Source organism: Lynx canadensis, chromosome B4, assembly GCF_007474595.2.
Source record: "Lynx canadensis isolate LIC74 chromosome B4, mLynCan4.pri.v2, whole genome shotgun sequence".
Classification (NCBI taxonomy): domain Eukaryota; kingdom Metazoa; phylum Chordata; class Mammalia; order Carnivora; family Felidae; genus Lynx; species Lynx canadensis.
The window spans coordinates 134,032,249-134,052,911 of NC_044309.1; the positions used below are offsets into that span (position 1 = coordinate 134,032,249).

General features: G+C 45.5%; 1 protein-coding gene and 1 pseudogene across 1 annotated transcript in view; both read left to right on the top strand.

The window, feature by feature from the left end:
• The window catches only part of ACO2 (aconitase 2), a 57,342-nt gene that overhangs the window by 11,327 nt on the left and 25,352 nt on the right, over nt 1-20,663 (top strand). The gene's annotated exons all lie outside the window — the stretch shown is intronic.
• LOC116738161 lies at nt 1,102-12,447 on the top strand (annotated as a pseudogene).

The following is a 20,663-nucleotide window of genomic DNA, read 5'->3' on the forward strand; positions in this document are numbered from 1 at the left end:
CAAGGGCAGCATGAGTGGATAGATGAGACCTTTTCAATCCCATTTCAGTTCTGCTATGTGCTGCCTTTGTGCTTGGGGCCTGCTCTCGGGCTCCTGGACTTCGTTTGCGAGCTAGGGACATGGTGGAAAACGGCACCCCATAGTCCTTTTTGTAATACACAGTGTGTTAGTAGCAGCATATCCTCCAAGGAGAACTGAGTAATAGCAACTTACCTTTATTGAATGCCTGTCAGGAACCCAGCAACTGAGCTCTGTGCTTTTCATATATTTTTTCCTCAAAGAATGCGGTGTATTCATAACTCTCTTCCCCATTCCAGTCCCCAAGGGCAAACACTGATAGGAATTTCGCGTTTATCATTCCAGACTTTTTTCTCTGCATTTGTAAAGCGGTACATTCTCTGTAATTGTCGCAAAATCCCGCTCTTTTACCCCCATTTTACAGAACAGGAAACAGGCTCAAAGAGGTGAACAGTCTTGTCCGAGGTCCCATAGCCAGGGGAGCTGCGATTCTAAGCCAGATCCATCCAGTTCCAGAGTGCATGCCCTTTCTTTTACTTGGCATGGGTTGGAGTGTTTCCACAGTGGCACTCTGCAGGTCAGAATGGGGCTGGTGACTTCTTTGTCTCTCCCTGAAGCAGCTGCCTGAAGAGACCAGGCCTCCTCCAGGAGCCCAGCCTGTTTGCACAGCTCAGCTACTTCTCCTTGGCTTGCCCCACATTCTGGGGCTCACCAACCTGTGGTTCCCTGAGACAATGCTGGCATGCGCCATGCTTCACAGGATGGACAAAAGGTCAGACTGGCCCAACCAGGCTGGCCTCCTGTCCGAGAATGTCAGTCCTTTTGGTTTGGACTGTTTTCTGAATAGAAGTGGTTTCAAGGGAAGACTTCTGTCCTTTGGGAAGAGAGAGTAGCATGTCTGACTTTGGCCAGATGGGAAAGCGAGAGTTCTGTGTGGGTGTGCGCGTGACGTGCCACAAGGTGCGTCCCTTTTCCTCTGCTTGTCTCCATGAACGGGTGCTGCTGGCTCAGCACCTCTGCTAGAGGCACTCAAAATGTGAACTTGAAAGCACGATGAAGAGGCTTGTGTTCAAATTATGGCTCTGCCTTCGTTTCTTTCATGACCAAATATTTCTTGAACTCCTGTGTGTCAGACATTGTTCTAGGCTCTGAGTATACATGGTAACCTGACTAGACAACTTTTCCATAACTCCGTGCGCTTGCCTGCCCCTCCTGTCCTCTTTCTGCCATCTTTCCGTGCCACCATAATGGTGCGCATGAATGTCCTGGCAGATGCTCTCAAGAGCATTAACAATGCTGAAAAGAGGCAAACGCCAGGTTCTTATTAGGCTATGCTCCAAAGTCATCGCCCGATTTCTGACTGTGACGGTGAAGCATGGTTACATTGGCAAATTTGAAATCATCGATGATCACAGAGCTGGGCAAATTGTTGTGAACCTCACAGGCAGGTTAAACAAGTGTGGAGTGATCAGCCCCAGGTTTGATGTACAACTCAAAGATCTAGAAAAACGGCAGAATAATCTGCTCCCGTCCTGCCAGTTTGGTTTCATTGTACTTGACAACTTCAGCTGGCATCATGGACCATGAAAGCAAGATGAAAACACACAGGAGGGAAAATCCTGGGATTCTTTTTCCAGGGGTGTAATACAGTCATACAAATAAAATGCCTCACTGACTGGACAAGTTTTCTGCCTGCAGGGAGCTTACATTTTGGTGGAGTTTACTTTTTCATTTGTCAGAGTCTCCATTTTTTCTTTTTTTTTTTTTAATTTTTTTTTTCAACGTTTATTTATTTTTGGGACAGAGAGAGACAGAGCATGAACGGGGGAGGGGCAGAGAGAGAGGGAGACACAGAATCGGAAACAGGCTCCAGGCTCCGAGCCATCAGCCCAGAGCCTGACGCGGGGCTCGAACTCACTGACCGCGAGATCGTGACCTGGCTGAAGTCGGACGCTTAACCGACTGCGCCACCCAGGCGCCCCAAGTCTCCATTTTTTCATCTGTACAAGGGACAACCTGACTTGTCACAATCCCATTTGGCACAATTGTTGGGAAGGTGACATAAGATAACCTTTGTGACCTTGCCTGGCACAGTTTTTTTCATTTCATTTCTTGCCAGGCTCCCCAGTGGGGTCTACTGTGGGTATGTTTCCCCTTCAGAATTTGTTCTGGGGGCGCCCGGGTGGCTCAGTCGGTTAAGCATCCGACTTCGGCTCAGGTCATGATCTCATTGCTCGTGAGTTGAAGCCCCGCATCAGGCTCTGTGTTGACAGCTCAGAACCTGGAACCTGCTTCAGATTCTGTCTCTTTTTTTTTTTTTTTTTTAACGTTTATTTATTTATTTTTGAGACAGAGAGAGACAGAGCATGAACGGGGGAGGGACAGAGAGAGAGGGAGACACAGAATCTGAAACAGGCTCCAGGCTCTGAGCTGTCAGCACAGGGGCCCGATGCGGGGCTCGAACTCACCGACCGTGAGATCGTGACCTGAGCCGAAGTCGGTGCTCAACCGACTGAGCCACCCAGGCGCCCCTCAGATTCTGTCTCTATCTCTCTGTCCCTCCCCTGCTCATGCGCTCGCTCTCTCTCAAATATAAAATAAAACATCAAAAAAAAAAATTCTGTGTCAGTAGAGGTAAGATCAGCAGAGGCTTCCTTACTCCCTTGGAGCCCAAGAGATTTGTATCCCATCCAGTAAGGGAGTGGGCACTGCCAAGACCCAAGGAGCCAGACTCCACCGAAGGCACTCCGTCCGGTTCAGCAGTTGGGACTAAGAGCCCCCATCGAGGGCTGAGCGCAGCGGGCTGTTGGGCCAGAACAGAGGTTGAGATACCTTCTGTAGCACAGCGAGAAGAGCATGGGCTCTGTAGCTTCCCAGCCATGTGACCTTGGGCAGGCCACTTCTGTCTCTGGGCCTCTGGGCCTTCGGGGCAGTTAGAGAGGCTGAACTTTGCACAGCAAGGTTTAGCAGAGTAGCTGGAATGGAGCAGAGTGACAGCTAACAGCTATTTAATAGTGCAGAACAGTTCTGTGGGCATCTGGCTACTATGGGAGACTTCCACCCGACTGTAAAATTAGGGAGTTGTTTGATAGCAGAGGAAATGCGGTGTGGATTCCTACAGTGTTGAAGACACAACTAGGGTTTTCAAAGATTGGAAAGGCTGAGGTGTGGAAGAGTGACCAGGCTCATTTGATCTGGTTCCAAAGGGCAGGGCTAGGAAGTGAGGCCTGCTGAGTGTCAGACACTGGACCGAGTACTTTCCCACAGGTGCTCTCCTTAATCCTCACTGCGGCCTGGGAAGGTTATCCCCACTTAGAGATGGGATGTGTAGATGCTAAATACAGCCACACGAGGTTACATAGCTTGTTGGGGGTGGAGTCGGGATTTGAGCCCAGGTCTCCAGTGCTAGAATCTGTATTCTGATGTGATGGAGGCATGTTTCAGGTCAGTATAAGAAGCATTTGTTGTGGGGGGCGCCTGGGTGGCTCAGACGGTTTAAGCATTCAGCTCTTGATTTCCGCTCAGGTCATGATCTCCCGGTTTCGTGGGTATGAGCCCCACGTTAGCCTCTGTGCTGACAGTGCAGAGCCTGCTTGGGATATATTCATTCATTCTCTCTCTCTCTCTCTCTCTCTCTCTCTCTCTCCCTCCCTCTCTCCCTCTCTCTCTCCCTCCCTCCCCCTCCCTCCCTCCCCTCCCCATGCTCTCTCTGTCTTTCTCAAAATAAGTAAATTTTAAAAAAATATTAAAAAAAAAAAAGGCGTTTGTTGTGGTTGGGAAGTATTAGAAGTATCCAGTAGTGGAATAGGCTTTCTGGAAGAAAATGAGCTTCTTGGCCCCATCCTGTTGAATTAGTGGCCTGGGGAGGTTGCTGAAGAGATGTTTCTGCTCAGTCCTGTTCTAGGCTCCTTTGTTCCAGAGGAAGCAGAGGTTAGTAAGGGCTTAGTGAAAGTATCTCTTCTAGATAAGGGCTTGGTGTTTACCCATGAGAATTTCACAAGGCCTGGGACTTGGGTTCCAGGTGTGGGAAACAATTTTCCTATTTCCTGGTTGTTGTGATATTTGAGTTGGCTGGCCTTATGGGTGATCTCGGGAATGTCTGTGGGTCCTAGGGCCAGGTTGAACTGAGCATTGAGTATGTTTTACTTTTGGGCTTAGGAAACAAAAGCAAAATTCTAGTAGGTTATTATGTTTTTTTTTAATAAATTTTTTTAGTGTTTATTTTTGAGAGAACGAGAGACAGAGTGGGAGGAGGGGAGGGGCAGAGAGAGAGGGAGACACAGAATCTGAAACAGGCTTCAGGCTCTGAGCTGTCAGCACAGAGCCCGATGCGGGCTCGAACTCACAAGCCATGGGATCATGATCTGAGCTGAAGTCAGATGCTTAACTGATTGAGCCGGCCAGGTGCCCCTATTATGTTTTTTTTATATGCCACAAATCATAATCGTTCTTCAAATAATACTGATCCAGACTACTTTTTCCCCAACCTCAGTAGTCAGCAAGTTGCAGTACTTGGTAATATCTGCTTTTAAGGTGAAATTAATTTCTTAACTTTTTTTCTTGTTTATGGAGGTAATTACTCATTTTAGGAAAGTTGGAAAATACAGAGGTATGAAGAATATCAGGGGTGCCTGGGTGGCTCAGTTGGTTGAGCATACAACTTTTGATTTCGGCTTAGGTCATGATCCTGTGGGATTGAACCCTGTGGCGGGCTCTGTGCTGAGTGTGGAGCCTGCTTGTGATTGTCTCCCTCCCTCCCTCCTTCCCTTCCTCCCTCTGTCTCTGTCTCTCTCAAAATAAACTTTTTTTTTTTTTAATTTTAAAAATGGTCTTTGTATAGAAACCTCAGCCATGATACCTGTTTGGTGTGGGTATAGTGGGTGCTGTGGTGCCAGTGACTTGGGGGGTGGTGGTTAGATTTGGCATGGAACAGGTGTTTGCTGCCTCTCTCAGACTCACTGAGTATTAAATACCACTGAGTACCTGGTGTCAGACCAGGGAGTCTGGTGGGAGGAGTGGTGGTAGGTATCCCTGGGTGGGCTTCAGGGAGTCTAAAATTGTGTATTTCGTTTTTTCTGAATTTTCTCCATGAAGTATGTCCTGCTCTTTGAACTGGCTGGAAAAACCCTAGTAAATGCTATTTGAAAACCAAAAACCAAAATCTGCTTGTAGCATTTTACCTAATAGTTGGCATTTGGGGGGAGCCCATCCATGTCCTCTCCAGCCTCACGTAATACTGCACCTATTACCCCCTTTTTCCACACAAGGAAATTGGGCTCAAAGGTGAAGCCTGTCTGAGGTCACGCAGCCAGTAAATGGTAGAGCTGGGCTTTGGAGCTAGATCTAGGTTTTCCATTGTATGGCGTTGCCTCTTGTAAACCAAAGGTTGCAATTCAAATTTTAGCATAGGGAACCTCACCCAGCCTGACCTTCCACCATTTGCTGCTTTGTCTTTTGCATCTTATCGTTTGGAGTACTTAGTAGCTTTTACACACTTCACTTGTGATTCCGTGTCTTTTCCATACTGTCTGTCCTCTGAATGCCTTGCAAACTCTTCTTTATCCTCCTCAGCCCCACTCAGTGAAACTTTGCCCTGGCATCCCAGAGTTAATTGCTCCCTCTGCAGCACTCCTGCCTCTGGTTTGTGCTTCCTTTTTAGCATAGATGACAGTTGGTTGCATTTATGTGCTGAACTTGGTCAGACTAATATATATTAGCTTAGGGACTGTCTTACTCTTCTTGGTGTCTGTGTCCTGTTGCTTGGCACAGAATAAGTGCTCAAGTGTTAAAATGCATCCAGATCTCAAAAAAAAAAAAAAAATGCATACGGACCTCTTTCCTAAACAGTCTTCACAGCAGCTCCTTTAGAGGCTCCCATCTAGTGTTCCAGGGGGATCACAAGGTATTGTAGCACGACTCAGATGAGCTGTGGTTCAAGGTTGCTAGGGTGCTTTTCTCCTACCCCCTACAAGTTCCCTCATGATTCCGGATTCCCTTTTACCTCTTACCCTTATTTTATGCCATTTCCACTGCACTTTGTCCTGCCAAGCTGTCTTTCTCTGTCTTTCAGTTACAGGTGTTTTCCCGCCGTGGGGCCTTTGCACATGCTGTTCTGGGCCTGCGAGTTTGCTAGGACTCCCTCTCCTAAACCCCATTTGATTTGCCTGGTGAACTCCTGTAATGTTTCATTTTTCAGATTAAAATATCACTTTCTTGGGAGAAGCCATTCTCCCAGTCTAGCTTAGGTTCTCCACCTTTCTGCTGTTTCAGCTGATTAACTTTAATTTCATAGCACCTCTCTGACATAGCTGCTTATATTGTCCCTTGAGTGATTACTTGGTATCTGTCTTCTCCACCAAACTGTAAACTCAACATGGGCAGGGACTATGCCAATCTTGATTATCTCACTAATTCAGACAGCACTGCACAAGTTCTGGGGCTTGATAAATATTTGTTTCATGAAGCAGTAACACCTTCGTTTAAATTAGGGAAGTAGTATGGTAGAAAAAGCTTGACTTGAGGCTTAAGTGGCTTGAGTTCTCCTAACTGCTGTTAACTAGGCATGTGACCTTGGGCTTTCATTTCTTCATCTGCCAAATGAAGAAAAAACACTTGGTGATCTGGGCTCACCTGGGGTTCACCTGATAATCAATCTGTGATTCTAGATGAACTGTTTAATTAGCCGAGTTCCAGGGAGGGGGGCTAGGATAAGAATCCAGCTGCCTACTTGACATCTCCACCCAAGTGTCCTCACCCTCAAGCCCGCTTTCCCTGTCACCTTCCCTGTTCGGTGTACAGCAGCGCCATTCTTTAAGTGGCTCGGGCCCAGAACCTCAGTGATATTCTTGACTCTTCTCTCACACCCCTTGGCCGGTTTGTCGGCATATCTTATTGTTACTACCTACAGAATATATCCAGACTCCAACCCCTTCTCACTGCCTCTGCCACTCTTACTCTGGTCCAAATCACCATCATCTTTTTTATTGTTATTATTTTTTTAGTGTTTGTTTATTTTGAGAGAGAGCGAGACGGAGTGTGCGCATGCTTAACGTGGGGCTCAAACTCCCAACCCTGAGATCAAGAGTCACATGCTCCACCAACTGAGCCAGCCAGGCGCCCCAGAGTTCTTTTCAAGGGATATTCCATTGTATGTGTGCATCACAGTTTCTTTATTTATCTGTTCATCCATTGGTGGACACTTGGGTTTCTTTGTATTTTGGCTGTTGTGAACAATGCTGTTCTCAGTATAGGTGTACAAATACCTCTCCTTGCTGTTCTTTGAACACAACAGTTGCCACCTCACTTTAGAGGATCCTCAGATTTTCTGTCTGGAATGCTTTTTCAGTCTGTAGGTTGGCTTGTACCTTTTGTCAGGTCATTGTTCAGTGTCATTTTCTCAATGGAAGCCTTTCTCAGCTATCCTATAAAAAAATTTTTTTTAATGTTTATTATTTTTGAGAGAGGGAGGGCCGGGTAGGGGCCGTGAGAGGGAGACAGAGGATCCAAAGCTGGCTCTGTGCTGGAAGCAGAGAGCCTGATGCAGGGCTTGAGCCCACAAACCGTGAGATCATGACCTGAGCCGAAGTCCAAAGTCCGGTGCTTAACCGATTGAGTCATCCAGGCACCCACCAACTATCCTATTTTATTTATTTATTTAAATTTTTTTTTTAAACGTTTATTTATTTTTGAGACAGAGAGAGACACAGCATGAACGGGGGAGGGGCAGAGAGAGAAGGAGACACAGAATCGGAAGCAGGCTCCAGGCTCTGAGCCATCAGCCCAGAGCCCGACGCGGGGCCCGAACTCGCGGACCGTGAGATCGTGACCTGAGCCGAAGTCGGACGCTTAACCGACTGAGCCACCCAGGCGCCCCTATTTATTTATTTATTTAAAAAAATTTTTTTTAATGTTTACTTTTGAGAGAGAGAGGAGAGGTGAGAGAGAAAGAGAGAAGGAGACAAAGAATTTGAAGCAGGCTCCAGGCTCTGAGCTGTTAACACAGAGCCCGATGTGGGGCCCAAACTCATGGACCGCAAGATCATGACCTGAGTCGAAGTTGGATGCTCAACTGACTGAGCCACCCAGGCACCCCCCAACTATCCTATTTTAAACTGCACCTTCCCCCACCACGTTGGCTCTTTTCTCCTTGCTCCTGCTTCATTATCTTTCATGATACTTATCAACGTCTGATTGAGGTTTTACTTTTTTTTTTTTTTTTTCCTTTCTCTCACTCTGTCTTCGTCTAAGTCCCAAGAGGATCATTTTGTTCATTGCTGTATCCCAATGCCTAGAATAGTGCCTGGCACCCAGAGTCATTCAGTAACTATTTGACGGATAGACAGATGCATGAATAGATGAATAAGGTTTGGTGGTAGGAGGGAGCGAGGACAGAGAGAATGGCAGTGAAGACAGATGTTTTTCCCCGGTCAGCAGTGCTCATCACTTCTCAAATTTGGCTGCTACTGAGATTCTAACGGTAAAATTAAAATCCCAGCTATTTCTTCTTTGTACCTTCTTTAGTGACTGTACCTGCCCCTCACTGACAATTGTGTTCTGGAAAAGTTGTATGCTAGCACCAGAATGTGCACACAGAATTGAGGGGATCAACATGGGGTTGCAGGTGTTGAATTTCTCCAAGTAAGGATACTGAAAAAACACCTCCCTTGTCTGCATGCCACACAAATCATTGTCCACTGTCAGCTAGCTTCCTTCCTTCCTTCCTTCCTTCCTTCCTTCCTTCCTTCCTTCCTTCCTTCCTTCCTTCCTTCCTTATCAGCGTCATTTCTTAAAAAGAAAGGGCCTTTTTAACACTAATGTTAAGTATAGGAAGGCATGGTTCAGAACAGAAGATGTGTTTTAAATTTAATAAATTTGGGGGGTGCCTGGGTGGCTCAGTCAGCTAAGTGTCTGACTTTGGCTCAGGTCATGATCTCATGGCTTGTGAGTTCGAGCCCTGCATTGGGCTGTCTGCTGTCAGCGCAGAGTCTGCTTTGGTTCCTGTCTCCCTCTCTCTGCCCCTCCCCAGCTCATGCTTTCTGTCTCAGAAATAAATAAAAACATCAAAAAAATTAGTAGGTTTGACTTAAAAAAAAAAAACACCAACTTGCTTTGTTGTCTTCTTTTTTCCCATCTTCCTGGAGGATAGCTGTGTGGAGAGAGGCACCAAGTGGTCAGGCTGAGGTTTGGGTGCCTCTGGCACCTCAGACTGAATGCTGCAGAGAGCCTGATAATGCTCTGCAAAGGCCTAGGGCAATTGTGAGCAATTCCTTCCTTATGGCTCTTTGGCTCTGACATTTGTAACTCATTTTTTAAAATTGGAAGTTCTCTATGGCACAAAAACAGACACTCAGATCAATGGAACAGAATGGAGAACCCAGAAATGGACCCACAAACATATGGCCAACTAATCTTTGACAAAGCAGGAAAGAACGTCCAATGGAATAAAGACAGTCTCTTCAGCAAGTGGTGCTGGGAAAACTGGACAGCGACATGCAGAAGAATGAACCTGGACCACTTTCTTACACCATACACAAAAAGAAACTCAAAATGGATGAAAGACCTAAATGTAAGACAGGAAGCCATCAAAATCCTCGAGGAAAAAGCAGGCAAAAACCTCTTTGGTCTTGACGGCAGCAACTTCTTACTCAACATGTCTCCAGAGGCAAGGGAAACAAAAGCAAAAATGAACTACTGGGACCTCATCAAAATAAAAAGCTTCTGCACAGCGAAGGAAACAATCGTCAAAACTAAAAGGCAACCGACGGAATGGAAGAAGATTTGCAAATGACATATCAGATAAAGGGTTAGTATCCAAAATCTATAGAGAACTTATCAAATTCAACACCCAGGAAACAAATAATCCAGTGAAGAAATGGGCAAAAGACATGAATAGACACTTCTCCAAAGAAGACATCCAGATGGCCAGCCGGCACATGAAGTACGCTCAACATCATCCATCATCAGGGAAATACAAATCAAAACCACCATGAGATACCACCTTACACCTGTCAGAATGGCTAACATTCACAACTCGGACAACAACAGATGTTGGCGAGGATGCGGAGAAAGAGGATCTCTTTTGCACTGTTTGTGGGAATGCAAGCTGGTGCAGCCACTCTGGAAAACAGTATGGAGGTTCCTCAAAAATCTAAAAATAGACCTACCCTACGACCCAGCAATTGCACTACTAGGTATTTATCCAAGGGATACAGGTGTGCTGTTTTGAAGGGACACATGCACCCCAATGTTTATAGTAGCACTATCAACAATTGCCAAAGTATGGAAAGAGCCCAAATGTCCATCGATGGATGAATGGATAAAGAAGATGTGGTGTATATATATACAATGGAGTATTACTCAGCAATCAGAAAGAATGCAGTCTTGCCATTTGCAACTACGTGGATGGAACTAGAGCGTATTGTGCTAAGTGAAATTAGAGAAAGACAAGTATCATATGACTTCACTCATGAGGACTTCAGGACACAGAACTGATGAACATAAGGGAAGGGAAACAAAAATAATACAAAAACAGGGAGGGGGACAAAACATAAGAGACTCTTAAATATGGAGAACAAACAGAGGGTTACTAGAGGGGTTGTGGGAGGGGGGATGGGCTAAATGGGTACGGGGCATTAAGGAATCTAAAATCGTTGCACTATATGCTAACTAATTTGGATGTGAATTCAGAAAATAAAATTAAAAAAGAAATTGGAAGTTCTCTAAGGTATTGTCTTAATTGCCTATTCTGGGGGCACCTGGGGGGCTCAGTCGGTTGAGTGGCCGACTTCAGCTCAGGTCCTGATCTCACGGTCTGTGAGTTCAAGCCCCGAGTCGGGCTCTGTGCTGACAGCTCAGAGCCTGGAGCCTGTTTCAAATTCTGTGTCTCCCTCTCTCTGACCCTCCCCCATTGATGCTCTGTCTCTCTCTGTCTCAAAAATAAATAAACGTTAAAAAAAATTTTTTTTAATTGCCTATTCTGACATGTTACCCAATCATGAAATTAATGGGGTGTAACTTGCCTTAGAGAAAAGACAATCTAGGGCCATCTGGGTGGCTCAGTTGGTTAAGCGTCTGACTCTTGGTTTTGGCTCAGGTCACAATCTCATGGTTCTGTGAGTTCTGGCCCCACATTGGGCTCTTCACTAACGGTGCAGAGCCTGCTTGGGTTTCTCTCTCTCTCTCTCTCTCTCTCTCTCTCTCTCAAAATAAGTACATAAACTTAAGAGAAAAAAAAAAAAAGACCATCTAGTGTGCTAAAGGAAAAAAAGCCAGATACAAAGAGTTGCCTATTGAATGATTATATGAACTATCTAGAATAGACAAATCTATAGAAATAGCATATTAGTGGTTGCCAGAGCCTGGGGCAAGACGAGTAAAGGGAATAAGGAGCAACTGCTGAGTGGGTATGGGGTTTGCTTTGGGGTGATGAGAAAGTTTCGGACCAGCTAGTGCTGGTCCGAATTGGCTGTGCCAATTCACATGTGCTGAATTGGCCGCTTTAATAGGGTGGAAAGTTTTATGTGTATTTTACCACAGTATAAATAATAGTAGAATAAAAAGCATTAGGGGCACCTGGCTGAGTTAGTAGAGCATGTGACTCTTGATCACAGGTCGTGAGTTTGAGCCCCACATTGGGCGTGGAGTCTACTTAAATTAAAAAAATAAACATATACATGTATCGCACGTGGCAAGTATTGTTTAGTGAAACTTGTTTTAGTTACACCACCCTGGCAGTATCTGTGGGCTGGATCACAACATAAAATGTATTGTGTGGGTGTGTGTTCCCAAAATGTGAAAGCCCCCTCTCTAAGGCTCCTTTTAGCTCAGAACATCCTATGGCCAATATTTGGAAGTTGCTAAGACTGTCCTGAGAGGGCTATACAAGGATATGATGGACTTTGAATAACTTCCTCTTTCCATGATATCTCTCCACAAATGCCATGTGATTTTGAGTGAGCCATTCTCTCTGGCTTTTACATTTGTAGCCAGTTGTTTTGTTTTGTTTTGTTTTTTGTTTAAAAAAAATTTTTTTAACATTTATTTATTTTTGAGACAGAGAGCATGAACAGGGGAGGGTCAGAGAAAGAGGGAGACACAGAATCTGAAACAGGCTCCAGGCTCTGAGCTGTCAGCACAGAGCCCGACACGGGGCTCGAACCCACGGACCACGAGATCATGACCTGAGCCGAAGTCAGATGCTTAACCGACTGAGCCACCCAGGCGCCCCTGTTTTTTGTTTTTTAACTTGAACTTAAACATGATCTTGGAGAAGGTCTTGGCCTCCTTTTCTCTTGACCATTCCTATATCCATGCTTTAGCTGCACCTTGGACCTAATGTCTACAATAGCGACTTTAGTACACTTTTTGTTTTCGTGTCTTATCCCTCCAGATTGTGATCCTGACTGTAGGGACAGCATGGTGGTGGGCTAGAGTTTAGCTAAGCTTTCGTCAGGTGCGTTGTGGCAAATGGGACACAGATGTGCAGGCATCATGACCCCCCCCCCCCCCCCCCCGTTGTTTGTTAAATGAAGTAGTCTAGACAGGGATTATTCTATTTTCTGAGTATTTTAAAATAGGAAGAGTAAGCAGTTTGGCCAGTCAGGGGGCTAATAAGCAGGTAGTGTTCTGAATCTAGTGCGCCCTCTGTGGCACCACACTGGGGTGCATTTTACATGTGCATGTACGCATAGCACTGTGTCCTCGCCTGTGTGTAAACGAAGGCAAAGGCCATGGCTAATTCAGAAAAGCCTAAGCTCAGGGAGTTTTCTTCCCTGGTGCAGATAAATCTGTTCTGACATTGCTACATTTTCCTCCGGTCCTTTGGGGAATACACAAGTTTATCTGAGAGCCTGTTTGCTGGGGAGGAATATTTATAGACTCTCTGAGCTGGAAAGAAGTGGAGGACATCTAGTCCAGTGGTTCCCAGACATAGAAGTATCAAGAGTGACCTGGCAGTCTTTACCGATGCTTAGGCTCCATTCCAGGTGGTTCTGATTGAGAGGTGTGGGCGTGGTAGGGCCTAGAAGCTGAGTGTTTATGAAACCTCTCAGGTGGTTTTGATGCAGCTGGAATGATCCACTTCTCCCATGTCGTAGAAATGGGAAGGGGCGCACAGAAAGGCTGGATTACTTTACTATAAGGGTACCTAGTGACTGAGCTGGGAGGCCAGATCTGTGGACTCCCATGCCCTAAATGTTCCCTCTTGTCACATGGGGGCTTTCACTGTTGAATCTGCACATGGGGAAGTGGCCCATGGGGTACACATACCCTGGCTCTTTGGGTGTCTGAGTGTGCTGTCTTCACCAGAATGTTGGATTGCAAAATTGGCATTCAAGGACAAAAATACAGTGACACTAGGGGACTCCAGCTCTCTCTACACCAGCTGAAAACAGCTTGCTGTCAACTCTTTTCAACCACACATCACCTTAATACAAATTAGGGGAATTATAGGAGAAAATGATTTTCCATCTTAACCCGTTTTCTTAAAGTTCATCTAATTTTTTTGAGAGAGAGTGAGCATCTGCCTGTGGTGGAGGGCCAGAGAGAGAGAAGGAGAGAGAGGATCCTAAGCAGGCTCCGTGCTGACAGCGTGGAGCCCTACATGGGGGTTGATCCCACGAACCTCGAGATTGTGACCTGAGCTGAACTCAAGAGTCAGATGCTTAACTGACAGAGCCAGCCAGGCACCCCTTAACCCAAACATTTTCTATGATGTTAGTGTATTTCCTTTTGGTCTGTGAACATTCATTTTATAACATTGTAGTCAGTGTGTATGTAACTTATAACCTGCTTTTTCACATATTATTACAGACAATTTCCTATTGCTATTTGGTGCTTAAAACCATCATTCCTACTGAGTGGAAATTATACATGTTAAGTTGCTTTCAGTCTTAGCAGCTATAAGTAGTAATGCACTGAACTATTTGATGCATATAGTATCATTTTCATATTTAGAATTCTTTCTCAAGGATAAAATTTCAGATATGGAATTGCTGGGTCAGAGGATATGGATGTCCCTGTGGGTTTCGTATTGACAAGCTGCTTTACCAAAAGATCAATTTCCTTTTACTCCACAGCAAGGAGTCTGCAAGAATGTTTATCTTTGGTTTTGAGCATTTAATTTTTTTTTAACATTTATTCTTTTTTTGAGAGACAGAGACAGAGCGCGAGTGGGGGAGGGCCAGAGAGAGAGGGAGACACAGAATCCAAAGCAGGCTCCAGGCTCTGAGATGTCAGCACAGAGCCTGATGCGGGGGCTGGAACCCACCAACTACGATATCGTGACCTGAGCTGAAGTCGGACACTTAACTGACTGAGCCACCAGGTGCCCCCCCACTTTTTTTTTTTTTAAGTAAGCCCTACCCCTAACCTGGGGCTCGAACTCATGACCCCATAATTAAGCATCACATGCTCCATTGACTGAGCCAGCCAGGCACTCCAACAAGAATTCTTAATAGGTGATGCTTTCCCATCAGGGGCATGAGTGTCAGGTAGTCTTGCTGTTGGTGATGCTAAGTTTGATCTGTGGCTTAAGATAATGGCGGTAACCAGGGGTGCCTGGGTGGCTCAGTTGATTAACCATCAAACTTCGGCTCAGGTCATGATCTCACGGTTTGTGAGTTCAAGCCCCGGGTTGGGCTCTGTGCTGACAGCTCAGAGCCTGGAGCCCGCTTCAGATTCTGTGTCTCCTTCTCTCTTTACCCCTCCACTGCTCGTACTCTGTCTCTCTCACCAAAATAAATAAAAACATTAAAAAAAAAAGAAAGAAAAAGATAATGGTGGTAACCAGGTCCCTCTAGTAGAAAGATACATTTTTTTCCATTTTCCTTATTAATGATAAATTCCTGTAAATTAACTTGCTGAAATGAAGAGTTTGCACCATTGGGGAGGAAAAACCAAACAAACCCAGAGCACTGTTGATTGTCAAATTGCCAGTAAATGATTGTGCTCGACCACTCCACAGCCACCATGCTTTCTGCACATATCTTGTTCGTCCTTTTTTCCTGGTTACAAAAGGAACTCTTATATATCCTGTAACATTTAAAAGTTACAGAAATACTTGGCGTAGAAAGTAAACGTGTCCAAAATCCTAGTCCCTAGAGATAACTGCTATGCACAATTAATCCCTGTCATTTCATTTTTAAATATATTTATACATTTACATGTGTGAACTATTAATTATTATATAGAAATAAGCTCATAATGCTATCTTACTACTTACTGTTTTCACTGAATGTGCCACGGAAGTTTTTCTCCGCCAGTAATGTTAGATCTACCCTCTTTTTTTTTTTAATTATGGTAAAATATATGTAACATGTTGACATTTTAACCATTTTTCAGTGTTCAATTCAGTGGCATTAATTGCATTAACAGTGTTGTGGGACCACCACCTCTATCTAATTTTTTTTTTTAAGTTTTCATTTATTTAAGTAATCTCTACACCTACCATGGGGCTTGAATTCAAGCATCTGAGATCAAGAGTCAGACGTTCTTTCATCTAAGCCTGCCTTTTAAAAATTTTTTATATATATATTTTTTTTAATTTTTTTTTTCAACGTTTATTTATTTTTGGGACAGAGACAGAACAACAGAACGGGGGAGGGGCAGGGAGAGAGGGAGACACAGAATCGGAAACAGGCTCCAGGCTCTGAGCCATCAGCCCAGAGCCTGACGCGGGGCTCGAACTCACGGACCGCGAGATCGTGACCTGGCTGAAGTCGGACGCTTAACCGACTGCGCCACCCAGGCGCCCCTTTATATATTTTTTAATGTTTATTTTTGAGAGACAGAGCACAAGCATGGAAGGAGCAGAGAGAGGGAGACACAGAATCTGAAGCAGGCTCCAGGCTCTGAGCTGTCAGCACAGAGCCCAACACAGGGGCTTGAACCCACCAACCGTGAGATTATAACCTGAGCCAAAGTCAGATGCTGAACCCACTGAGCCACCCAGGCGCCCCTGAGCCAGTCTTGTTTGTTTTTTTTTTGGTTTTTTTTTTTAATGTTTATTTACTTTTTAAATGTTTATTTTAGAGACAGTGCAAGTGGGGGAGGGGCAGAGAGAGAAGGCAACACAGAATCCAAAGCGGCTCCAGACTCCAAGCTGTCAGCACAGAGCCCAACACAGGGCTTGAACTCATGAACCGCGAGACCATGACCTGAGCCAAAGTCAGGTGCTCAACTAAGCCACCCAGGTGCCCCCTGAGCAAACCTTTTTAAACAGCTGTAAGATGGCATTCCTTGGTGGATGAGCCAGAATTTATTCAGTCACTGCCCTATTTTTGGACAATAGGGTTGTTCTCTTAAAAACAGTGCTGCAGAGAACGTCCTTGCCTGTGTCAGTGCTTGTTTATGTGAGCATTTTTGTGAGCCAGCTTCCTGGAAGCAGGAAAGCTGGTTAGAGTGTACAGACATTTTACATTTTAATAGGTATTGCCTAATTGTCTTTCAAAAATGTTGAACCTGTTTATACTGTAACCAAAAGCATCTGAGACTGGTAAATTATTGATTTGTCTTGTTAACTGTTTGCTCTCACAAAGTTAACCCAACCTGCTCTGTATTTACCCCTCCTCAATACAGAAGGGCTAGTTAGTCAAGCAGAGGCAACATTCGTTGGTTTAATTGATATTTATGTAGCACCTCCTATGTATCAGACCTAGTGTTCAGGAATGGGGAATTTGTTATGAATAGACACAATCCCTCCTTAGTGGAACTGCCAAACTAGTGGAGACAGATACCATCTCACAAATGAATGTCAAGAAGTAGTAAGTGGGCATAAATAATAGGAGGCTTTGGCTGGGCTGGGAGTTCAGGAAGAATTCCCTGTTTATTTGGAACTTTGAAGGATCAATGGGAGTGACCTAGACAAAGAGCAGATTGGGAATGAGGGTAGGCAGAGAACCTTCTGAGCAGCATAAACAGCATGTGCAAAGGCCCTGTGGCTGATACCTTTAGAAGTTTTACTGCCCAGCAAAGTTCAACATGTTTGGTACCTTTGAGGAAGGCAAATTTTGAATTATTGAGAGACCAAATAGATGGATATCCCACTGCCAGGACCCCATAAGCAGGAAGGATTTCAGAGGGATGAAATGCTTTCCTAGATAAATTCTAACAAATTGCAAGTCCCCTGAAGGAGAGAAGGAAGATCTGCACCTAAAGACATCAGCTTAGATTTTTAGAATAAGTTGGTCATAGTTTGAGGGCAAATAACCAAGGAGAAATTCTACCACCACTGGGATACATCAGAAGAGGGTCTGGAATGCTAAAGGCCCAGATGAGCTAAGTCTTCTGAAAAATGTTCATCAACGAAAAGAGTCTTTAAAGCTGTGTTTGTAGTAAGCAAAAGAAGAGACCCGTTGCTTCTGCCAGTGTCCAGAGAAGGAACACAACGTGGCATCTAATTTCTTCTGTCTCCTCTACGAAGGAAAATAATACGTGAATCATGTATTATGTGATTATGTGCATTATGTGAACAGGCTCTGTGCCAAGAACTTGATGTAGATTATTTTATTTCATAATAACACTGTGAAGTTTTATTTTCTCTATGGAGAAACTAAGGCTTGAGAAGGCTAAAGAACTTGTCCAGGGCTGTAGCCGCGTAGTGGTGGTGCAGGGTTGAGCAATCGCTGAGTACAGAACTTCAATCCGAACAAACCATCACACCATGCCACCTTCAGTGAGAACGGGTGGGCTATGAGAGGCGAGAGAGTATCAGAATCCAGGGGAACTGACCCATCTCGAAAAGAGAGACCTGGGGCGCCTGGGTGGCGCAGTCGGTTAAGCGTCCGACTTCAGCCAGGTCACGATCTCGCGGTCCGTGAGTTCGAGCCCCGCGTCGGGCTCTGGGCTGATGGCTCAGAGCCTGGAGCCTGTTTCCGATTCTGTGTCTCCCTCTCTCTCTGCCCCTCCCCCGTTCATGCTCTGTCTCTCTCTGTCCCAAAAATAAATAAATGTTGAAAAAAAAAAAAAAAAGAAAAGAGAGACCTGAAGTTGCGTCCCGGATTCACTGCTTACCACTTAGCAGTATGTGACTTCTGTGGTCTTTGGTTCCCACATCTGTGAGACCGGAATAACAATTACCTGGCACTGTTGTTACAGGAATTCAAAATTAGGCACAAAAAGTGCTTGGCACAGAGCAGGTGCTTAATAAGTAACAGCTGTTTTTGTTCTCATTGGAGGGGGGGTGGTCACCCTTGGCCTAATCTTCATTTTACATATGAGATTTGTGGGGCTCATGAATGAGTTATACATGATGTCCTTGCCTTTGAAGTCAGCCTCTGGGATCAGCGTGTTAAGGTGGCTGGGCTCTCCAGAGTTTACACGTGACATTTCATGCACGTCAGCCTCTCCCAGCCCTGCTGTGAAGCAGGGAGCAAGGCTGAGATTTCAGGTTCTATGTGAATACCTAAGGCCTGGAGGGATGAAGTGAATTGTGTAAGGTCTCACAGCAAATCGAACATCTTTCACTTTTTGTTGGGATTAGCAGATAGATTGGTGAGAGCGAGTACTGATTTCTGCAGGGAATTCAACAGGTCAGCCAGGCTGTCTCTAACTACAAAACAAGCAAGGCCTTAGTGACAGTTCGCCTACTTGGGTATTGGGGCACCTGACTGGCTCAGTTGGTGGACAGGTGACTTAATCTCCAGTCATGAGTTCAAGCCCCACATGGGGCGTGGAGTCTACTTAAAAAAACATACATATATAGTCGGGTGACTGTTGCAGTTGAGGAAGGACCTGCACCTCAGGAGTGTTGTTAAATAGACCACTGTTGACCTGACCAAACATGTGTCCTGGGGAGCCTGGCCTGGAATGGGTCACACTGGTGTTGAGGCTTGGATGAGCAACCTGGGAATTGTACTGTGTTTGTGGCTGACACACTCTGGGAGGGCCAGCCTGTCAGGACACGGGGTGACTGACCAGGACTCCTGTAGACTGCAGGGGCTAGAGGCGGACAGAAACTGATGATGAAATTAAATCAAGATTGGGGTAGAGCTTTGCACAGAAAACCAAGTCTGTAGGGGCACCTGGGTGGCTCAGTTAAACATCTGATTTCGGCTGTCTGCTGTCAGCCCAGAGCCCGCTTGGGATCCTCTGTCCCCTCTCTCTTTGCCCCTCCCTCACCTACATTCTCTCTCTCAAAAATAAATAAACATGAAAAAGAAAAAACCAAGTCTACAAGTGCAGCATGGCTGAAGAGCAGTCAATGAGGAAGACGGCTGTTGAGGTGTTAGGGTGTCTGGAAGCGATATGTGTGTCAGCAGTGAGGTGGGCTGTCCTGGGCTGATAACAGCCTTCAGCAAAGGAGGTGATGAGCCCTTTGCTCTCAGCACAGGATATGGTTGGGCTGTTGCAGAATTTGGAAACTTGCCATGGAAAGGATCAGTTGAAAAAAACTCTGGGCTGCCCTTGGCCAAGGTGAGATTTTAGAGAAGATGACAGGGCATGGCCGACTTCAAGTAGGTGAGGGACCCCACCCCTGGAGACTGAGTCATTGATGTGGGAAGGGTTTAGGATTATGTATTTTTAACAGACTCAGGAGGTTCTGATGCATCTGAGGCCTGGGAGCTGTCCTGAGGAAGAGAGGTTGGGTCCCCAAGGGTGGACCCCAGCCGAAAAGCAGACTGTGCAGGGAGGCCGAGTGTGCAGGAGAATATTCTGAAATTATTCAGAAATGGGTTGGGTGGTTGTACAGGATGATGCACTGGTGTGGGGAGGTGTATGGGGGTGGTGCTCCGAACTTAAAAGGGTAAGAGTGCCTTTATAGAAAAAGGGTCTTGGAGCGCCTGAGTGGCTGTCGGTCGAGTGTCCGACTCTTGATTTCGGCTCAGGTCACGATCCCAGGGTCGTGGGATTGAGCCCTGCATTGGGCTCCGTGCTGAGCTTAAGATTCTCTCTCTCTTCTCCCTCTGCTTTTCTCCCCCACTTGTGCTTTCCCTCTCTCTTTCTAAAATAAAATAAATAATAAGGGGTGCCTTGGTGGCTCAGTTGGTTGAGCGTCCAACTCTTGGTTTCGGCTCTCAGGTAATGACTCAGAGTTGTGGGATCAAGCCCTGCATCAGGCTCTGCGCTGATCATGGAGCCTGCTTGAGATTCTCTCTCTCCCCCTCTGCCCCTTCCCTCCCCAATAAATTAAATTTAATTTAAAAAATAAATAATGAAAAAAGAAAAAATGGCACCTGGATGGCTCAGTCGGTTGAGCATCTGACTCTTGATTTTGGCTCAGGTCATGATCTCACAGTTTGTGGGGTTGAGCCGCGCATCAGGCTCTGCGCTGACAACATGGAGCCAGCTTGGGATTCTGTCTCCTTCTCTCTCTGCCCCACTTTTTTCTCAAAATAATAAATAAACATTTCAAATAAATAAGTAAAATTCTTTAAAGCGGGGGAGCTTAACGAACATGTAAGTTGTTGGGGGCTTCCTAAAAATGTTTTCCCTTCTTATTAGTGTCTAAACCTGAGCCATACCATGTAGCAACTTCATTTTAAGTTAAAATGGAATAACATTAAAAACTCCACTCCTCACCACACTTCACGTGCTCTGCAGCCACATGGCTAGTGGCCGGTGTATTGGTCGTGTGGATCTAAAACATGTCTGTCGTGGCACGAAGTCCTGTTGGCCGGTGCTGGCTGTTGTGCACAGATGTTTGGAAA